The following is a 23,585-nucleotide window of genomic DNA, read 5'->3' as shown; positions in this document are numbered from 1 at the left end:
AAGCAAAACATTAGAAATAAAACCCATAAATTGGGAATTAAAGTTTTTGCTAGATGGCATCCTATATGACTTTGAAATATATGTAGGAAAAGGAACTAAAGTGTCTCATAGTACACAGTTGGGGATAAATAAATATATTGTCATAAGGCTGGTTAGTAAACTTCCAAAAAGTAAAAACTTCAAGCTTTAATAATTGATAATTGGTTCACATCTCACAGTCTACTCTGTGCTCTCAAGGAGATTGAAATTTATAGTAAAGGGAGAGTAAGAAATAATATATTACCTGGTTGTAGTTTGAAAAGTGAAACTATGCTAAAGAATGATGGTAGAGGAGCTGTGATATTCAAACCGAGACAAAAACAACATACCCTTGTTCAATAGTATGACAATAGGGCTGTAAATGTTGTATCTGCTTATTGGGGTAAGAAGCCAGTATCTACTCTGAAACGATGGTCCGTAGCTGAAAAAATACATAATGTTGTTCCTTTCCTTGCAATTGTGAAAAAATACAATAAAAACATGGGTGGTGATGACCTAAATGATATGCTTGTGTCTATGTACGGACCAAAAATAGGTGTGAAAAGATTCTATCTCAGAATATTATATCATTTTTTGGATGCATCAATCGTCAATTCTTGGCTACTTTACTTCATGACATTCTACAACAAGTAACTATAAAATAATTTTTCTATATTACTTCATTAATATAACGGCCAAATATTTGGGAGGTATTTTAATACCTATCGCACACGGTTTTGGCTAAAATGACACTTTTAATCGTGAAACCAAGGATTGTAGTCTATCCAATAGAGCCATTGGATAAATGTTACGACTGCACATGGAGCCGATATGGTCCCTCAAAGAACGTCCATCTTTTTCATAGCCCCAGAGATTTATTTAGTTGCAATTCGCTAAAACAAGTTAATTTGGTTAAGAACTTTTAAGAATCATATTAATCCGCTCTCATACTCACCATGAATCAAAAAGTCTTCAACGCCATTTTCTACCAGTTCAAGCAAGTATTATTATGTCCTTCCAAGTTTCTTCTATCTCATCGTCTGACATGTCATGACGTTTCGTGATGTGGACGAAGAAGAATTTTTGAAGGTTTCAGACTTTCATAAAATTGGTTGTAAACGTAAATTTTTTTGTTCTAAGTGCTTTTCTCTACAAGAAATTTCTTCAAATGGAAATCAGGCATTGGAAATGTCTTCCATTTCAAAAGATTCCCTTGAAATGTTTATACTTGGGAACTTTTCATCCATGGAGGATAAGGACCACAGGATGAAGCTTCATCTCAAAGGGAGACGTGTTTACCTTCAAACATTTTATTTTATGATGGGAGTGTCTGCAAGTACCATTTATGAGTTGCATATTCATTATATACCATGTGAACTCTCTCTTCGAACAAAAGAGGCCACTGACAAACCATCCAACAATCCAATAATAGATATATGCATGAGCGACGTGAAGGTATCAAGTACTTTTTTGAAATTTCATCAAGGAACATGGAGTTCTCATTCCTGGAAGGATTCCATCTCACTCAGACTTCAAAGTTGTGCGTTTTCCTTGGCATTGGAGCTAGGAAGGTATCTACAAAAGGTACATCCAATCATGCCATTGCTGCTGCAAGAATACATTTATAAATCATTGGAATACCGTATGCCCACAATTGGGGTTCATGGGCAGACGGATTGATGTGTGCTCTATTTGCTGCGACAATTCCAAAACGTTAGCAGCCTTGTTTCGAGAATCTGTATCGAGGAGCCCCCTAGAAGATTGGACACTACGCATTGATGACTCTATCAAACACCATTAAATATGTTCCCCAAAATGAAGTTTTGATTAACATATGTGTACTTTGGCTGTTTATTTTATCATCATATTGAACTTTACCTTTTGCGGCAAAAGGAGTAAAAATAGACTAACTTAAACCTTGAATTTTTGCATTAACTTAATTAATTAATATTTACTAGTATTTTAGCCTCCTCCCGTACTTAAAATAAAGGTTGTGCCTTTATCGGTCTAGTGGCTTAAGTGATTCCGATTCTTGAACCGCTAGAACTGGAACCGACAAAGTCGAACCGAGACCAAAATATATTGCTTATCGGTCTCGGTTCTTTTGCTTATTTTCGTTTATTGTATTTTTTGGTATATTTATAAGCTTTTAATATTCTATCTACATAATTTTATGTAAATGAAACACGTCGTTACCTTTATTGTAAGACACAACCTTTCCACCGAAAAGAAACTGAAAAAAGGACCGAAATCATCTGATAGTGAGCCAAATAAGTCAACCATCTTACTGCGCTACCTCCCCCTAGCCTCCCCTCACGTCCCACTTTGAAGACCATCATCTTAAGTTACCTTAGCTTTCGGGGCCCCTGCTGGAACTTGGGGCACTACGCACTCTGCATATGAGGTAGCTGCAGCCCAGTTTGTATTAAATATCATTTCCTTGGCCAGAGTTTTCTAGCGGCACCCCTTGTTTTAAGTATCTGTTATCAAACTTAGCCTGTATAAAAAATAACTGACACCGAAACCTTTGAAATGAAAGAACCGAGATCGGGACCGATAGAACCGCTAATTCTAAACCGGGTACAACTTTGGTTATCATACAAGGCAAGTTTGTTTGCATTGCTTTTTCGCTTCAAGACAGAAGTTGTTCGGAGTTTGAAAAATCCCAGCCAGAGAGACCAACAGAATAATCTTTATTATAAAGCCATAATAAATTTTTCAATGGACTAACTTAAATAGTTATTTTTTTAATATCGAAGATAATTTTAACTTAACCAAAGGTTGGGTATTGCAATATAAAATTTAATTAATTTTATTAGTCAAGTGCCTTAAAAAAGTTCCCCTTCCCCCTGGATTGCAATTCATTGTATCTGCACCATCAATTTTCCCTTGGGAGCTCATATTTTTCCATTTGGATATCCTAACAATACGTCATCTGATCCTCTTTTCATGTTCTGTTCAAGGGATCTCGTCTCTGTGTGCCTCACTCTGTGGATGTCATTATCATTCATGGAAGGATTGTTCATTGTGTAGATGCCCCTTCCCATCATGGACATAATAGTGCCTTTTGACATCGTGAATCACTGCTTCTATACTTAAAAATACATAAATTCCTCCAAATCTTCTACGAAATAATCGTATACTGCTATAAGAATTATTGAGCTCCACAAAAAGACGGAATAATCACCTGAAATCCCAAGTGAGGAACAGAAATAATTATCATCCTTTATCCACTGCTCTTTAATTGAAATTCTGAAGTTTTTTTGTTCTTAAGTCAACTCTGCTTTGTCTCTTACTCTAAGAAAAATATTTCATGCATAAGAGTCCTTCAGTTTCCTTGAGGTATATAACGCAAAAATAACTTATCTCTTATCACAATTCCATTTATAAGGTGGAGTTTGTGACGTATAATCTTTATGGATAATTAATTAGCTATATAACCTGGACCCTTGATTTCTGTATGACTTGTGCGCCTCTTTTTTCATTGGAAAACGAGTAGAAGATAATTATAGACTTCGAAAGATAATGTGCCTCTCTTATGTCGATGGTTTTTCTACATTGCCAATGTATACCTATTCTGCTAATAAGTATATTTATTTCTGTATAAAAATGTCTCATTTCATTTTGTATATGTATAGTGTCACAAATAATTTGTTGAATCCATGTTTTATTTTATATTAATAACTTCTATGTCGTATCATTTGTCATTATTAATTTGTTTGATTTTCTATGTATAACTTCTATTAAAATATCAAATTAATATTTTTTGAAAGAGTTAATCGTTATTTCAGTTTTTATTTTATTTTACCCATGCTTTTTTCCACTTAAACTTATCAATTTACATGTAATCCACTGCTATTGCTCAAGTTTATGCAATTACTTTTTGATTACTCATTGTATAAAATATTATAATAACGACTTTAAAGAAAGAAATTTAGGAGATCTCAATGTTAATAGACCTATAATATAGAAATATGAAAATTCTTTTGATAAGTTTCACGAGGTAAATTAAGTATTCTGGAATTTGAAAATTTCGACTACTTTTTATATGAACTATTATAGTGTAATTTGAAATATAGAAAATTCTCATTTCTATAGTATAATCACGTGATATTCTATGCTTCAAAACCGTAAATGTAATCAATTGTACTATATGTCTCACTCCTACTTTTTACACGGACTCGCCCGATGCCCATCCCTACTTACAAGTTGCAATCTCGTGAATAAAGTACTTGATAATGATTTTCAGATTAATCTTATATATAAAGTACTTTGTTTACGAGATTGTAACTTGTAAGTTCTCATAGATAATATGAGTTAGTTACAATTGCCCGCTCTTGGAACCAATACCTTTTTGAAATGCCTCTTGAATATGCTCCAAGTTAAAAAAAAAGGAATTAGTCCCCAAGGACATAACTATATCAATTTATATTTAACATCACATATTACATAAACATTGAACAAAAAAGATAAATATAAATATATATTCATACTTGAAACCAAAAACTATTTATTTTCTCAAAAAATTAATATCAATAAATATTAAATATACACAGAAACAGTGGCGCATGTTAGGAAGATCTTTTGGTCCGCTTTACAAGGGTGAACAGATGATTTTCAGTGGCGAACATGGGATATTTAAACAAGACAAATGCTTCAGCACAGATTAGATCTTGCAAGAATATTTTCAAATGGACTGTCTGACTAAAATTTTCTATAGGCAAACATTGGAAAAAATAAAAGTACAAGGAAAAACTCCAGACGGAATGTCAATGCCAATCTATTCAGAAAGGATGGAGTATAAAATGCACGAAGGAGAGGAAATGTGCCCAATATCGAGATTAGGAAGTCTTATTCCAGGAGAAATCCACCCGCTGGGGTAAATTGATGAGTCGCCATATTTTCTGTGTCTGGAACAACTTTCTCTTCAGGCAGAAACTGACTTTTCAGATATTGGTTGAAGCAGTGAGTCCTCAACTAAAGAAGGGTCATCTGGACAGGAGGAGGCAGTGACTGGGGATGTAGGAGAAGATGTTTTTTTAACAGCAAAGTTTAATGTTTTCTGCTTCTTATGATCAATTTTCACTTGATACTTGCAGCTGGAGTCATTCTTGTGAAGCATAACTTTGTGATCATTAAAGTTGTTCTTCTGAATTTCCTTCTGACAGATAGAACAAATCTTCAACTCTCTGTTAAAATGAATTTACCGCTTTCCGTGATACATTTCTGATAACAACAAACTTTTTAAAATCCTACTTTCAGCTACAGTTCATTTTAAAAAGTACATAACTATTATTATGTTTCTTCTATGCAGTAATAATTTATTTTATCTTGTATTCAATTAAACGCATTCTCACGCTCTTAATTATTTCAAAAGTACTTTACAGCCAAAAATAAAAAACAAAGACACACAAAACATTTTTCATATGGATTTAAAGTACACCACATTGAGTGGATATTTGAATTAGATATTATGATTAACGGTACTGGCTCCAATCAAGGTTAATAGTATTTCTATTAATCTTGACTGCAATATATTTTTTCAATGTCCCCTACATGTCGGAGTTTAGTTCAAAAAGACTATTTATTTTTATGAAAAATACACCGAATCATATATATTCAAAGGTTCAATCATTTATATTTATAAAATGACAGGCAATATTTAAAAAAGATATTATGATCAATTATAGCCCTTGAATTCAAATTTTTGGGATGAATTGATATACACAAGAGTGTTAACTGTAGTTTAAAATCTCTGTTGTATCTATTTGAATTTATTTGGCCTCAATATTGTCTTAGACATATAATTTATTAATTTCCTAATTCCTTAAATGTGGGAGTAAATTTTAGCTACTAAGTACAATTTGCAGTGCCTCCAAAGGGTTAAGCAAAATCATTTGTTCATTGAAATGAACTATAATTTGTTGGAAAAATGTATGGCATGTTCAATTTTGAGAAAAAATATTCTACCTTCCTTTCGGGTTGACGTGCTACAAATACATAATTTTATTACAATGACTCAGTACTATTAAGAGTTGTTCATAAGTCATATATAATAAATTTTAATAATTAACTATGTCATAATTAATCTATATTTACATATGGGATTGGTGGACGGTTGGGTAAGGTTTATTTATTTTGGTCCACAAAGGCGGACCAAGCGCAATACTGACGTACGGCTATGTACACAAACCAAGAAACATTTTGTTTAAAAAATATATAATAAATATACCTAAAAACTTGAATTGTGAGCAATACCTTTCAAAAAGTCTAATAATATATTGCCATGATTATCGAAACCATTCAATATTCTTTGGATCCTGAGAGCAGTGTCGTTATATTTTTTCTTTTTTTGTGGAAATTTCTCCCCCCCCCCTTCCCGCTACATATTGTTCAATCAATGACTCATTTTTGAGAATGTCTAAAAACTTTTCTAAATAGTAGGTTGAGAGGCTCCCACTAGCTCATTAAAAGAGCGATGCCATCCTTCCGCACGAGTTGTTTGTTTTGGAACCACGCTCCCCAGCTGCATCATAACAATTCCAAAGGACATGATTGAAGTGGGGGGGGGGCGTTGCGTAATGTTACCTATCGGCCTACCAATCCAGGTATCTTTTAAATAGTCCAGAACTGGCAGTGATTCCTCTGGGTAATCAGTATAGGTGCTAAGATGCTCAACAAACCTTGGGGGAACAAAAGCGAGAGATGGACCAGCATTCGCATTTTCAAGACAAAGTTGGGATCATTTTCATAAATGGATTTAAGGCCATTTGACTTTATACACCTGAACATACACTGAGAAAAATGAAAAAAACAAACAAATAAGCATACCTTTTGGGAAGAATTGGGGACAACGTTGGCAAGTGAGTTTATGGCTGCACGTTCGTAATTAGTAATTATTTGAAGAGGGGCTAGACTCGGCTCCCACTCCTTAAGTATGTTCGCAAGTCTTGTATAAGTCATTTCGGATTTGTCCGCCATTAAGGTGTACACTAAAGGTATCACATCCCCAATAACCAACCCATGGATGGTATAAATGGAGTATCTACGCACTAAACCTGCTTGACCCTTCTATATAAATCTACTCTTTTTATCTATTTGATAGGTGTACCTTATCTTACTTTTATCTTATTTTACATATGGACTTTCCGTGTGTGAATCTCCACGAGAATGTTACCAGTCCTCGTGTCTATAAAACTTTTGTTAACAACTGTTCTTTCATGGAGATATAAATGTCCTTGGTTGATTAATTTCCTTTTTTTTTAACTTAGAGTTTATTCGAGGTCTTGGGTGCAAGAAGGGGTAATTATAACTAACTCATATTATCTATGAGTACTTAGAAGTTACAATCTTTTGATCTGTATAAATTTTCTAAATTTAGAAAATTTATACAGATAACACTCCTTTAAATTTTAGGCGTTTTTCTTTGTCTACAGGCTTGAGAGCTTGACGAGGGGTTCTCTTATAGACCTTAAGGCCAAGATCTTTCTTAACTAACCGATCAATTGTCCTTCTGCTGACATTGAAGTCCCTGGAGAGGTCGCTGACGGTGACCTTGCCTCTCTTGTCCTCGACAGACTTTTTCACGGCATCAACCATTTCGTCCTACCTTTGAGGCTTTGACTTAGATCTTGTGGTCACCTCAGGAGTCCCTTTGTAACCACGCTGTAAACGGTGGTGTGGCTGCAGTTCAGAACCTTGGCAATTTCAGTGGGAGTTTTTTCCCGCGCGGAAACTTCCGAAATTGCGACTCGACGTCTCTCCATATTATCGGTTGTTGTTTCACTGTTGCTATTTACATTTTGCTGGAGTTTTGCTTATAACTAGCCAAGACCCTTGCCTCGAAGTATAAACCGGTTTCAACTCAATAAAATCACGAATATGTGTATGGCGTAAAATTTAAAGGAGTGTTTAGTTTTAGACGCGCACACCTGTATTATAGCATGTTAGACGGGTTCCTTGGTACTTATAAATGCGGCGGCGGTGGAGTTTAAACTGATTTGGGGCCCAGCACTTCACTTCTACAACCTGTGAGCCGTGGTGTATTTTGGGATATTAGTAGGGTACCTTGATGCTCAAGGAAGCGGTGGTTTCAAGAACCTTACGAAATGAACCATGATTTTTAGTAGTTGATAAATACAAGAACCTGATTGACCTGTTGAGTTGTCGAGGTTTGAGGATTGTATTGGATAAGGAAATCTTCACAGTTTGAGATTTAAGGTTGAAATATGATTTACTAATATTTAATAACTATAATTTTTATTTCACAGTTAAATTCAAACTCAGAAAGTGCATGCCTTGAATGGAACATTGAATCAGTTCCCTAAAAATATTCGTTCACTGAATAAGTTTTAAAATATCTCCTCTTGCATTCAATAAAAATACTTTTCTACCATTTTTTGGAATGATTCAAACTGATATTGAAAAAACCTGTATTGAATCGATAGAGCCTATTTTTAAATTGTAATGCATTATATATAAAATTATTCATTATATAATAAATATACATTTAAAAAATATGGTGTATCATTGATTACTACATGACGGTGTTAATTTGGATGAAACTGCATTTAATCTAAATTAGTATTAAGGAATACAAGCTGGCTTACTTTAGTTGGGCTCAGTTTAACATTTCTTATATCCTAAAACTTCCATATTGCATAAATAATGATATAACATCTTTAACTTGTCCTCTTGTTAACCCAATATTAATGGAAGCGTTTATTTTGTTAAAAAACCTATACAACCGGTCGACCGAGATGTATTTTTGGATATAATATGGGATTTATGATGCCCAGGGAAGCTGATGTTAATCAACCATAATGAAGATTAAAGATACTAACTAAGATTAACTCGCTCATCCTCATTGTTTTTCTAAGCGGGACGTAAATCACACACGCACTCACATAAATTATTGTAATACTTTGTTAGATAAGCATGTTTTTGAATGAAGTCTAAATTAACAATTCCATTGCTAAAAATTATTTTTTGACAATGCAGGAAGAAGCCAAGACAGAGTTATACCGATTACTTCAAGAGAAAATGAATAACCTTGCACCTACCAAGCAGAACAACTATTGTACTATTCAAGACACTTATGGTAAGGATTTACATGCTTTGCAACTAGAGAGGGGTGTTAAGTGTGCCGAATGGACCCATTTTAAGTTTTGGGTGACCAAGCGCTTCAAGGTCCAAGAAATTTGCTGCAGGAAAATTTTATTTTGTAAAAAGTGAACTTGTCCTGTAGTACCACGGATGAACATTCTATAACAATTTTTTTAATGAACAATTACCTAAAATTATTTTTGTATATAGTTAAAATGTGTTCATCTTATCATATTTTCACAGGTGCTACTTCAGAGTTGGTCACTCTGGCCGCCACAAGACTTGGGAGGAAATCAAGATCAACTACTCATGGATGAATAGAAATGGTTTTTGAAGACTGAAACTTTTCAAACATCTTTGTTTCATCTATAAAAAACAGATCTTAAATAATAAAATCTTGACTTTAAGTATGTATTTTTTTCATTTATGTTTAGAAAAACAAGAATTAATCTAATCTATTTCGATTCGCTCTTTAAGAAGGAAGTTCCTTATAATTTCATAGGTATCGATGTCCAATCTTCCATTCAAGGTATGGACTTTCTGAGTTTGAATTTGACTGTGAAATAAAAATTATAGTTATTATTATATTAGTAAATGATATTTCAACCTTAAATCTCAAACTGTGAAGATTTCCTTATCCTATGCAATCCTCAAAGCTCGACAACTCAACAGATCAATCGGGCTCTTATCTTTATCAACCACTAAAAATCATGTTTTATTTCGGAATGGTCTTAAATCCATATTTTTATTTCAATTCGTTAGGATGCAAAATCCTCTCAGTAATAGGAAGATGGTTAATTACTACAAAGTAACGAGTTGTTTCCCGAGGTACAGTGAGGGAAGCACAAGTGAAGGGTCGAAGTGAGCACAGCACAATCTATGATTGTGATAAGTTAATGAAATATTTATATATATTTCTTATTATATATACTATTCAGAAATGCATGCATACTTTCGGGGACGATGTCCTCATCTTGATGAAGAAATTGACTGCATATGAATGACAAGGATTCTTTGTAACCGACCATATTAATAGTATTTCGTGATTCCTTCAAAATGCTTAGAAGCCTACGTTTTGAAGTTTGAACAGTTGATTGGATGTGAAGAGGATGAATGATATATATATTACGAGTCCCAGCATAATCCTATGAATGATGATGATTGTTGTAATTTGTCAGATTCAATCCAGAATTGAGCTTGAATCAGGGGGAGAGTAAGTGATCCTGGAGAAGGGAGTTAGGAGCCCGAGCAATTTGATAATAGTTATTGTTTACGTAGATTTAAAATTGTGAAAAGAAAAGAGGATCATGAAATTGATGATTGTCGATGGATGAGAAGGAGTAGGAGCAATGACGGGATTTACTTGTATTTCCCAAGGTATAAATAATATTAACGGATTGGGATTCTATTTCTACTCACTATTAAATTTTTATCATGACGTCATATTTAATCCATAAATACAATAATTCATTTGTATCCGTTTCCCATCCATCACTAATCATCACTCATTTCCAGTGCTGACTGCCCACTTCCAAGCCTTCCCTCTACAGTCCTACACAAAACTACTAACTAGTGTTGAGAGCTGTATTACGTCAATAAATATCCCTCTTCAAAGTGAGAATTAAATGTACGGGAATTAATTTACTGGGAATGAAATTACCGGTCACGGTACCGTGGAAAGTATGACTTGGCGTCATATTTTCGAAAACATACAACCTCTTCAAATATTCAATGCTACTATCTCCCTGAATAAAATTGCAATTTGTCCTAGTAGAGAATAGGATTGTAATATCTACTAGGAGAATCAACGATTCTACTGGATTTCAAATCTCTCTACTGTGACATATACATAAAATTCCAAAGAACAAGTGACGTCATTTTTGACGAGGTATGAGAAGAAAATTTAATTTTTGCCTTAGAAAATGTGCAATACCTCAGTGTTTATCCAAGGATTACTTAACATCTGGATAAGTTATTTGTTTTTAAAATCACACAACCTCTTTATTAGAAGTATTTCTGTTACGATTTCAATAAGTTATATAAATCATGGATTACTTAACATTTTAAGTAATGCTAAGTAATCCATGTATAAATATATTGTTTTATCGTTTTATGAAATATGCCTTCAATTTGAGTGGTTTCTTGTTGCTAAACATCTGATGTAAAGCTCAAAGATAATAAAATAAGAACTTCCTTGCATAAAGTTCCAACATGAAAGATGGAAATTCTTCATAAATAGAGATCACCTACACGAATAAATTAGATACATGGTAAAAAATACTATATATTTATTTTAGTGATATTTAATCAGTGTTCATATACAATTATTATTGTGTATTAGATGAATGGTAAATCCGTTGATAGCTCTAAAAAAGTTGGTTTTCTTTTCATTTTGAACTTGAAGATTTTGAAACAGAGCCTAATGGAAACATTTAGAGCTAAAAATTCGTACCTTCAGAAAAAGTGCTATAACATCATTAGGATTAAAAACAAAAGTGAAAATTAAATAAAGAACAAGTATAATGTCAATGGCTTAGGTGAAGTGTAAACGAAAAAGTGATGAAATAGAATTAAGACTGCAAAAGTTTTAAAGAGAAGATAATATTTCAAATTTGTCTGAGCTCAAAAAAAAAAAAAAATTAGTTGTGTACCTACAAAAATGAGAGTAGATTGAATGGAAGAAGAAGTTTAAATAAAGAGTAATTTCTGTATATAACAAAATAAGATTCAGGTATTTTGCACAACACACAAAATTAGAGAATTGATAACTCTCTTTTTGAAAATATAATAAGTTATTATTTTAATTTAATAACTATGTTCTTATTTAATTAATGATTGATAACTAGTATTAAATCATTTTACGTAGTCCAGTTATTGAATTTAGTTTTCTAATTCAAGGAGACTTGAAATATCAAATATGGAATACTGCAAATAGGATTTCAATCAATAAAATAGGTCATTGTTGGCTGCAGAAGGAATAAATACATCTAACGAAGTTTTAAATTTACTTCCTTTTTTGAGAACTATGTATGAGGACGTTACAGAACACGATGCAATCATTAGAAGACATAGCTTCAATCAAATTACTTCCGATCTAGCTCAATTAATTTCCTATGAAATAAATTTTTTACTTCCGAGCAATACATGATATGATTTTCAAATAAAAATAATAATTATAGAAGTGAACAAGATATAAGTTTATTTGTTACTTTATAGGTGAAGTACTCAAAATCGAGTGAATTTTTCCATTTAAAGATTCATTGCATTAATGCCTAAAGATAACGTAACACATAAATATCCGGAATTTCTGTCACAATAAATTATCAAAATCAATTTGAAATGAAATAAATATCGAACCAACTTCAGTTTGAGTAGTTGCGAAAATAACGATTTCTTGAATTAAAATAGGTAAAATATACACTAATTCATGCTTAACATGTTGAATAATCCACACTTAGGTTCTAAATCCATAATGTATGTTTAAAATTCCCGAGGTTATAAGTACATAATCAAGCAAATATCGTATATATATATATTTACAGGGGAGGATGAGGCCTCCTTGATAATAAACTCTTCAAAAATGATCCACACACATAAACTCATCTAGGAAATTAAATCACAAACACTATTCTCACAATTAGAAAAGGGAAATCAAATCCAAATACAAGAGGTGAGGCATGAATTACTTAATATGAAGTAATCGATTGATGAAAAAAGGTTCATCAATAGGCGCTCTTCTACAATACAATAGAAATATGATGAACTACGAAGGAACTGACAACCTCATAGCTATGTTATGGATATTCTTTCAAAAAATGTCTTTCTTCGATGTTGTATAAGAAGAGGTTCTTCCTCTTATTAAAGGTGATCTCCAATTAAAAGTTAGATCTGACAGGAATAAAAGGAATCTTGTATATAAAATTATTGAATCATACTTGATCATAGGTTTTGAAGGACTCTTTCAAGTTTCACCACCAAAAAATAAAACTTTCCGACCAAATCTTTCACCAGATGATCCATAATTCTATAATTGATTACTGCAATCACAAATGAGGATTTTCAATGGACGATCGGAAAACGTTCATGATTCGTCACTTTTTATCAAGATTAAGTGATTGTCTTCTATAGATGTTATTTAATAGAAGAATGATTTATTTTAAAAGTCTAATAATGAGGTTGCGTGGCCTGTGTCTATCCATATGGTATATAATTCATGGTTTATCCTACAAATAGAAGTCATTTTGGTCTCAACGAAATTCTACACTTAATATACATCGTCGTAACTTATTTCAAGTCCTTAATTAAGCCATTTTTGATTTTTTGTAGCCTGCCTAATATGATACACTATACTTCCACTACAACATAAATATATAGCTCAATCTTTTTGCCAAAAGATGTGCAATATATATAACGTAAATCTTTAATTAAGAAAGAGAGAGAGGATCGATCAAAGGGATGAATGATGATTATTTGATTAATAATATTAATATTACAGTATTGTATGGGTGACATCTTATTTTTTCATTGAATATTATTAATTAAGTTTTCCTTATATAATAATAGCATATTTACTATGTGTCTTTGAAGGCCTGATTCTAAGATATTCATTAATACATGTAGTTCTTAATATTTGATTTTAAATTATGAAAAGATTATGAAATAGTAAATAGCAAAAATTTATGATTTTTATAAGTTCAACTCTATTTTGCATATGATTTTAATATATAAAATCATTTTATTAAGTATTATTACACAAAATATAATTTTTTTTATTAAGTGTGCCAGTAAATGGTTTTTTGTGTTTATCCTGTGACAAAAATACTTTTTACGATTTACTTCTTAAAATTTAATTTTCTATTCAAACATTTCAATAATTATTACATAAAAAAAAATATAAATGTATTAGAAGAAAATTGCAAAATAATAATTTAAGAACTATGCTTACTGAACACTTCCTATTTAATTCGGTCATTAAGATGAGCAAATTTAAAACGAGTACACTAGTTACCTCTTAGTGTGAATGTGAAAGGTAATTATAAATTGCCTTTTCACATTAATCAAAGATAGAATGTATTTTTTCTAATACACTACTAATTATGCTATTGTTATATAAAGCAAAATTAATTAGTAATACTCAGTGATTAAAAGAAAATGGCACAGACACAATATTGTCTCATATAATATAAATATTTTTAATAAATTAATCACTATTCATCCCTTCGATCCTCTAGTTATCTTTCTTAATTAATTTTTGTATAAAGATATACATTATATATCATATTGTACATCCTTTCTCATAGAGATGCCTCCTAATTTTAACGGATAAAATGTACGACCTAAACTTTATTTTGGTAATTATTTTGTAACTGACTTGTACAAAAATGTTAAATGTTATATCTTTAGAAATCCTAGTCTGACACCTTTCCTCTACAAAAGTTTTTATAATCAAAACTTTTCAATTTCAATTAAAAAAATATGCCAATGCGGAAGATATATTAATTGTTGCACGTGACTTGGCATATATAATCTGATATGATTTGCTGATGAAATTAAAAGGTTGTAACATTGTACAAAGTCACTTTAAATATCTTTTGTTCACATCAGCTGTCGGTTATATGATTTGAAGAGAGAACATTATTTTACACGACTAACTTTTTAAAATAAACAAAGATCCAATGGTATTTTCCTTTTAGATGTCTACATGAGTTGACTCTTGAATGATTTGAAGCAGTGTTACGAACTACAAAAGGATCACATAGGATTTTTATTCTTTCTAATTTATATGTATAAATCAAAGACTCCCGTATATAATTAGTTGTCATTTTATTCTTAGCTATTGACTTTTCTAATGACAAAAATTATCAATTCAATTCATATAATTTTACGTAATATATATGTAAATAATAATTAATAGCTGACATCAAGAAAAATACAGCAGACATGCTGCCATACCAGGACACGAAAATTCTTATGGCTATATTCAATTGCATTTTTCGATCGGTTTAGTGTGTTCCATTATATAGTTCTGGTAACTTCACTGAAAGCTTAGATCCTTATAGATCCACTTAATATATTGAACCAAAATAGAAGAAGCAATATAGTTACGATGAAAGAAAAAAGAACTAACATTACCGTTCTAGTCTGGATAAGCAATACCAAGATTTTTTCTCCCTTCGGTACTCAAATTCCTAACATCATCAGAGAAGCGAAGTGCTTGGTGTTATTGAAAGTCCTGTTTTTGCTCCTGGAATTACCCAAGCGAACTATTAGGTCATTTTGCTTGCTGTATACCAAAGTGAATGTCTTTTTATCAGAAAAAAAAATCCCAGATCATTGTGTGTTAAGCCATTTAGAAGGTGCTTACAACACTCATAACAGAGATTTTGCTTCTGTGGTGAAGGAGGGGCCTCTGAATCCTTTTTAGTGACCTTCTAACAGCCTTTTGTATGTTCTTGTCAACTTTCAACCGGTCCCGATTTTTATGCTGGGCGTAGTCTGCAAACTTAATAGCTAGGTTTTCCTTCATTTACTCATTAGACTTCAACTTAGTTAGTATATCACTTATAGGGTTAATCTTATAGGTGTTCCTATGACAAACAATTTCTGACTAAAAACACAGTGGTAATATTGACTTTTGGTTCTTTATGATGTCGGGTATTGTTTTTCGGTGAGGACTGTGACACCAATTTAATCTATTTTTTCTTCTATCATGATTAGCTTGCTGGTTTTTGTATGTTCTATATATTAAATGAAAGCTGTGAGCCTAAGCCTTCAGTTATGTACTAGAACTTCCTAATAAAACTCACTAATCTTATCAAAAGATACAAGTGGAATTGTCTCAAGACTTTTTTCCTCCCAGTATGTTTTTTTCTTCAATTTTCCCTTTCCTCTTAGAGTAGAGGTTGCAAGTGGATAAAAAAACAGTTCGATGTGCTAGGCGCTCTCAAAGAAGCGTAAAAGCACATGGAAGTGAAAGAAAAAGCGCGCCCAGCTAAGGAGAGCTAAACACTTCTCTCCTAAATACTGAAAAGTTATTATCTACATCTGTATATTTTTTTAAATAAAAATGAAGTTAAACAAAAATTAATTAAATTTTTTTTAAAGAGATACTATGTTATGAGAAACCATTAGACGGTTCCAAATTGTAATATCTGGACTACGAGATAAGTTCGTAACTCCTCTTCTATTATTAGGGATCCCATCAGATGTCGCCAAAGCTCAAACAAAGACACGTAAGATACATAACTGTTTTTGAGTTGAGTATGATTATGATATATTTCGAATGATAAGTCATCTTCCACTTCGAGGCAGGCAGAAATATCAAGTCCTCTGTCATCTAAATAGATTATTTTGACAAAAGCAACATTTGGAACTTACAGTAAAACAAATTCTCAAGGCAATGTTTGAGAAGATAACTCCATGTAGATATTTTTTTCCGAGTTGACTGTCTCTTGCAAAAACATATCGTTTTCTAATGCATTGAACTGTTCGTTTTGTAACTGGAGTCATCGGGTGGTTATTGAGGCTCTCGTTAGTATAGATGATTTAAGATATTTAAAGTGTACACGGCCAATTGTAATATTATAAACTGATTATTTGAGCTGAAGTGATCTTGCGTCCACATATACAGTAACAAAATCATCCTATTTACCGTCTTCATTGTCACAACTGTACTTTTAACATTATTTTGGAAATTTTGTGAAAATACTAAAGTATTTTAGCTTTCCTTTAATGGAATTTCATCAAGCAAATATTAACTATCTTTGCAATATAAAGCTCCCAAAAATTATTCTCAAAAATAGTGTAACGTTTAAATTGCACATATTTATGATTTAATTAATAATACATTTTTTTAAATAATTTTATAGGTTGATGTATGTGCTTTACCTTTTGTTAAATAACTTTTCATTTTTTCCCTGTTTTATATATGTTTTATGTAAGTATTTCAGGAGTTATAAAAAAAAGTAAATATAATATCCATATTCATATAATTGATGAGAAAGGGGAATCTTTTTGGACCAGAATCGAGCCATGTTAACTGCACATAACTTTTGGCACTTGGCGGACGTGTGAGAGGGGGCACTGTCCTGAGTACACACGTAGTTATCCTCCGTGTACTTGGTCTTCAGCCAAGGCAAGATGGTGTACCTAAGCACCTTATAGTTGGCCTCCTGGATGATTTTCTGTCCAGCCTTGAAAAATAACATATGCATCTTCTTTCCATCAGAGGCCACAGCTCCGATGACCATTTTTTTACACTTTTTAAGTAAGTGTATTGACTATTTTATTGGTGTCAGAATAATTCTTGATTAATTTTTGGCAGAAAAATTTAAAATAAATAGAATATTACATTCAACGAGAATCATTTTGACTCATAACTGGTAAGAAAAACTCCATTCTTAACATTCTATGGTTGAATATAATAGGGCGTATTTACTATTCCCCATGCCTATTAATATAAATCTACAGTGTAGAAAAATAAGTATTTGATCTTGTCGATTTTGTAAGTTTGCCCACTTATCAAGATTTTAAATGAGGTTAAGATTTGGAAACTGGGCAGACCACTCCATGACCTTAATGTGCTTCTTCTTTTTTAGTCACTCCTTTGTTGGCATGGTGGTAAGTTTTGGGTTATTTTTATTGCTATGCTAGAAGATCTATTTTCAGTTCCATGCCCTGAGGTAAAGAGGTTGTCACCCAAGATTTCCCAAAGGAGTGTCCATCTTTCCTTCGATGTGGTGAAGTTGTTATCTCCCCTTCGTAGAGAAACACTCCCAATACATAATGTTTCCACCCCATGCTTTACGATAAGGATTTTTTTCTCCAAACACTTATGTTTTGTTTATATAATCAAATATCCCTCACTATTAAAATAAACCCACCATTAAAATTATAAACTGTTCTTTTCTTTGACAGTGGGCAAACTTACAAAACCGACAAGCCATCAAATACCTATTTTCTCCTGCGTAGGTCGTTTTTTAATTATTATCATAATTTATAATTGCTTATAAAGTATAATACTTAAAAGAGACGGATTAACTTCAACGCCATACTGTTTAACTTTCAAAGGACATTCGATCATGTTTGAGCTGTGTCCAAATTATGATTATCCATCCATAACGATGTCAAGGAATGTGGTATTGTATTACTTTTAGTATTACACTATATTATATGCTAATCTTATAAAAACTGTTTCAATTCTATAACCTAAGATTTTTTTTTTTTGTTGGCCCGGAGTTAGGGCTGTTTATTGTCCTCAAAGTAAACACATAAAAGTAACAGCAACATAACTACCCTCTAAGACAAACAAATACTCAAAATAATCAACTAAAGATGTTTAAAATAACATGAATTATAAAATGCCTACATAAAATATTTACATATCTAAAACTAGTTTATTATATAAAATAAAGCATTCATTATCAATAAAACTTCCATCCAGAGCTTTTGGTTTCTTTTAAATTGGCAATAGTCTATAAACTGTAGACACAAATTTCAATCTAATAATATTAGCTTTCATTAAGTATGACGATAAGGAGATATCCCCCTCATCAACAATTTATCAATATTGTCTCATTCTTAGCATTCTATTCTGTAAATAAGGAAACTTCATGAATAAATGAATATCATCCTCCTCTTCCTCCTCACACAGTCTACAAATACTTGTACCGTTCTTTTTCATCCATTTATTTGTAGGCAGTGAATTTGTAATGAGCTTATAATTTACCCAACATGTGTAATGGGAAATCAGGTAATCTTTGAATATTTTTTAATATGACATTGGCACATTTGTGGATCCCCCATCTCTTCCTAAATTTTTCGACAAGCCCTAAACCAGATGAGGTTAGGGGAGCTATGTAGTTCTTGATCCTCTCCTTCGAAACACTCCTTATTAATTGGAAAAATGCATTCACAGGTCTTTCAGGACAAAACAATGAAGCATTTCTTTTAAATGCATATACATTTATCAAGATGAGCCCATCATTTTGTAAGTCCTCCAATTTTATATCCCCCACAACGCTCCATCCTCTTGGTGTCAGTTTCCTCTGACCGTGCTCTCCAAAGATCCGCAATACTCTTGGGGGTTGAACTCGAGGTTCCGCTCCTTTCATACCCAATAAAACATTCAAGTAACTTCAAACATGCAGCACCTATACCACTCCAAAAGCTTACCTTAATTTTAAATAATTTAATAAGGTCGGCATAACCATATTTAGGATGGTCATGAAGATTTCTTGGTGTCTACAAGTCCAAGACCCCAAAAAGAACTTTTTTCATAAATTTTATTCCATGATATTGTGCCACGCATTATCCCATCAAAGATGAATCTTTTCTTCATTTGGTCAATTATTTTTTCTTTTTCTTCAGTGTATGGAACAAAACACATTAAATGACTAATCTTGGACATGCTCATTTGATGCCATATAAGTACTCTTCCAGGTAGATCCAAATGGTAATTTGGAAAGTAAAATCACATTTGTTTCACTCTACTTTCTATTTTTTCAAAGTTTAGGTAACTTGTTCTACTGACCTATATACCTAATAGCTTAGTATGTGTTTTTTTTTTGTTGTGATTTTTTTCTTCGGTTTCCCTACCCATAATGATCCCTTCAGACTTTTTTTCATTTATTTTTAATCCACTTTTGATACCAATACCTTCTAGCACTTCCATTAATTCTAAAATTGATGCTTCTCTTTCTTGAGAAGGTACTAAGACAATCATGTCGTCTGCATAAATTTCTATACTCACCTTCATGTCTCCGACCAATATCCCACATATTCGGTCATTATTATATATTGTAACAATCCGCTCTTCCAGTGCAATTATAAGAAGATAGGCAGATAAAGGATCTCCTTGTTTACAAGAACGTTGGATCTTGAAATGTTTTAGTTGACCACTTCCACTTATGCAAGATTCTGCTCTCGAAATAAATGTCCCCACATGCCAAATAAAAACGTCTCCAAAATTCTTGCGTTTCAATGATTTGATAATGTGAATGTGTGAAACAGAGTCAAATGCTTTTTCAAAGCCAATTGATATCGCAGTAGTTTCTTTTTCCTCCAACAAGTATTGCACCCTCTTCACTGCGTCCTCTATAGATCTACCAGGACAAACCCTTTATAATGTCGATGTATAATTTTCTTAAATCCATTTTTAATATTTCAGTGAGAATTATTTTATAACTACTTTTTAAAAGAGTAATCAGTCTAAGATTTTCTACATACCGGGGATCTTAAACCTCCCACATAAAAATTGGAAGATGTTTTTTGTCAAAATATTCATCATATATGTATTCTACTCAGTATTGGAGCCAGCAACTTCCTAAAAGTTAAGTAGAATTCTATGGGGAATCCTGAAATTCCAGGTGAATTATTCTTCCTTTTATAATTTTTCAAATAAATCCAAATCTCCTCTGTACTAATTTTTGTATCCAGAATTTTTTTGTCTTCCTCATTCAGAATTCGATCACTACTTTTAATAAAAGTTATATTTTCAACAAAATCTACTATATTGTACTCACCTGTCAGGCACAGATGATCTTCATTACAATCTGTACACCTATAAAGATTTTCGTAGTAATCTTTCAGAGTTGCAGCAATTTCGTTTGGGTCTTCAGTGATCCTACCTTGTTTATTTAACAGAGTCTTCAAACTTTTCTTCTCTTGTTTTACATTCTCCATTCTCTGAAGAGGTATCTGCCCCTTAAAGTATACAGTTCCAATCTTTAACCTAAAAAAGATTATCTACCCTTTAGTGTCTTCTCCAACCAAGTCCTCAACTTCATTATATATTTCCACTCCGGTCTTTTGCTTATATATGAGGGTTTCGCGATGCACACGGCGTTTTTTTTTCTTTTTTGGATCTTCGGTCCATGATTTCTAAGAAAACCTTTGCATTTTTTGAGCATTTTTTTCCAACTCATCGCTGGGAGCCACACTCACTTCTGATTCAAACAATTGTTCAGAGCGTTTTATTATAATTCCCAACTCGTTCTTCACACTGTTTTGTTACAAATGGCTACCATTCGGTTTCCATATCTTTTTAATATTGGGCCTCTTGACACTCAAGTTAAAAGAAATCGCATAATGGTTAGGGTAAATCTCGGTAGTAGCAAGTATTGTTTAACATTTCCTCTCAAATCATCGGCGACCAAAAATTTGTCAAGTCTTGCCGATTTTATTACCTGACCTTTAGATTTTATTTCAAATGTGTGCTGCGGTAATGTTTACCAGTGACATGCAACGTCCCACATTTCTAAAGTAGTAATCAATTCTTTTATTTTGATGATAGCACCGTGATTATTTCCACAGATATAATTCATTGTGTTGTTAACGAAGTCATTTAAAGCATTAAAATCACCCATTATAATGGTCGACATTCGTTCAGGCAGATCATATATATATTTATTGACAATATCGTTGAAAAATAGGGGTCATCAATATTTCGGCCATAAGGGGCCACTATTTTTATCAGGTATCCTTCTTTTACATCGCAAATAACAAAATTTCTACACCTGTCCTGTTCCACGATCTTTTATTCAATACCTTATCTAATCAGTAGTGTGACACCTCTCGATGGATGTTTTTCTCTCTGAGTAGCTTAGAAGTACACTATATTGTAATCCTCAGTAATGGGAAATAAGTTAGTGTTTTCCTTAACATGCCACATATTTCAATTTTTTCTTCTCCTCTCATGAATGGCAGTAGAATTTACATTAAGGAATACAATGTTCATAATTTGTTTATAAATCAGTATCAGGTTCCATTCCTTCATTCATCTCTCCAATGTCTCTTACATCTTCAGAAGCCCTATTTTCCTTTGATTTCTTCTCTTTCGACTCTTTCACAGGACTTGCTATCCTTTTTGGAATCTTCTTATAAAGGGGTTTAGTACTTGGTGTAGGCTTCTGGAGCCCCTCTTTCCGTTTTCTCGATACAATTCTCCAGTCATCTCTAAGGCGAATAGCGTTTGCAACTTTTGATGTGGAATTAGTTATTTCTTCTTGCAACTGTTCAATACGTTCGTTATAATTCTTACTAATTTCCTGTTTGTCAGACAGCTTATCCCGTAGATCTGAATGTGTTTGTGCAGCCTTAACCCCTCTATTTAGACCTTCCAGATTTGTTGAGATCTCCTCAACATTCTCCACCGAGCACTCTGGCTCATCTTCATCAGAGACATACCCATCCACAGTCTTGGTTATATTACTTTCTATTGGTATTGGGAGTTCCAATTTTTTTCAGAATTTTTCCTCAAACTCATCAAACGAAGTTATTTTCGCCACCTTGCAATGACTTCTTGTATGTCTAAATTCAAGACATTTAAAGTATTGCAATTGCTTCACTTTGGAAATTAATTCTACCGTTTTTCCTGAAACTGGGACAATTGCGGGAATTGGCTTAAATAATATAATTTTAAATTTCAAACACCCTGGGCTTATCTTATTTACTTTTTCTAAAAATAATTTTTTTTACACCATCTCTATACTGAAAGGAGTGTGGTATGTTGTCTATTTACCCACTAAGCGATCCATATTTTTTCTTAATTTCTTTCAGCTTCACAAAATCATCCTCGGATCCATTTTTAATTGTTACTTCGACAGGTTCCTGTACCATCCTCATTCTTTTTAGTCCCCTCACACTGAATAGTAACCCTTGATAAATATTCTGCAGTTCTTTTAAGTGGTTAAACTTCAAGAGAACATTTATTGGGGTTTTCATAGTAAGTATTATTAATCCTGCTCCACTTTTACAGTCATTAATGCGGTTGATATCGTGTTCTTGAATTTCCAAACAATTAAATAACTTTTAATAATGGAGAACGTCAGGGGAAAATCCCTTTCGAGGAACTCCGTTATCATCTTTCCATTCAATATAAATTTTACTCCAAAGCAAATTATTATGATCCGTCTCTAGATTTTTCTTTTTTAAATTGCTAGCTTTATAGTCAACCTGTTGCTGATCTATCTTTCTTTTTGAATTTCCTTTGTCCTTTTCTTGATCTCTACACGTTGATACTCTCTTTTTTCCTCGACGTTCCCATCGGACACTATCTTTTGAGCAAAGCTATCACTTTCCTTTCGATGAAGATGAAAGCTCAATTAAAGATCACTAAACCACTAACATTTATTTTAACTCAATAAACACGAACACAAACGTCTAACGTCACTCCTCTTCTTACTCAAGAGATTAATTAAATATGGTTGTGATTTAATCATGAACTTCTGAATATTTTTATAATAAACAATACCATTTCTTGAAAACAATATGAGAACATAAATATTAATCAATATTATTTTATGTTATGTGAACATTAATAATAGTTACATGATGAATGAAATTGTATGATTTATATGAAACTTGTAGAAAAAATAGATTTTTTACAACTTTACTTGGCATATTTATCTATTTATAAATAGAAACTCAATCTAAATTTATGAATTTAATGATCGAATCTTGTT

The 23,585-nt window shown here is 32.4% G+C and overlaps 2 long non-coding RNA genes across 2 annotated transcripts; one reads left to right on the top strand and one right to left on the bottom strand.

The window, feature by feature from the left end:
* Window positions 1–8,826: 8,826 nt before the first annotated feature.
* On the top strand, window positions 8,827–9,530 carry LOC139907061 (uncharacterized). Its single transcript, XR_011783376.1, has 2 exons — window positions 8,827–9,118; window positions 9,367–9,530. It is a non-coding gene; the product is annotated as an uncharacterized lncRNA (long non-coding RNA).
* LOC121128724 (uncharacterized) lies at window positions 9,521–10,723 on the bottom strand. The gene is made up of 2 exons (XR_011783375.1): window positions 9,731–10,723; window positions 9,521–9,679 (listed from the first exon to the last, which is right to left on the bottom strand). It is a non-coding gene; the product is annotated as an uncharacterized lncRNA (long non-coding RNA).
* Window positions 10,724–23,585: the final 12,862 nt, after the last annotated feature.

The sequence above is a fragment of the Lepeophtheirus salmonis genome, chromosome 13, assembly GCF_016086655.4.
Source record: "Lepeophtheirus salmonis chromosome 13, UVic_Lsal_1.4, whole genome shotgun sequence".
Lineage (NCBI taxonomy): Eukaryota > Metazoa > Arthropoda > Copepoda > Siphonostomatoida > Caligidae > Lepeophtheirus > Lepeophtheirus salmonis.
The sequence above is the reverse complement of the archived record's forward strand: the minus strand, read 5'-3'. Positions and strand labels throughout refer to the sequence as shown.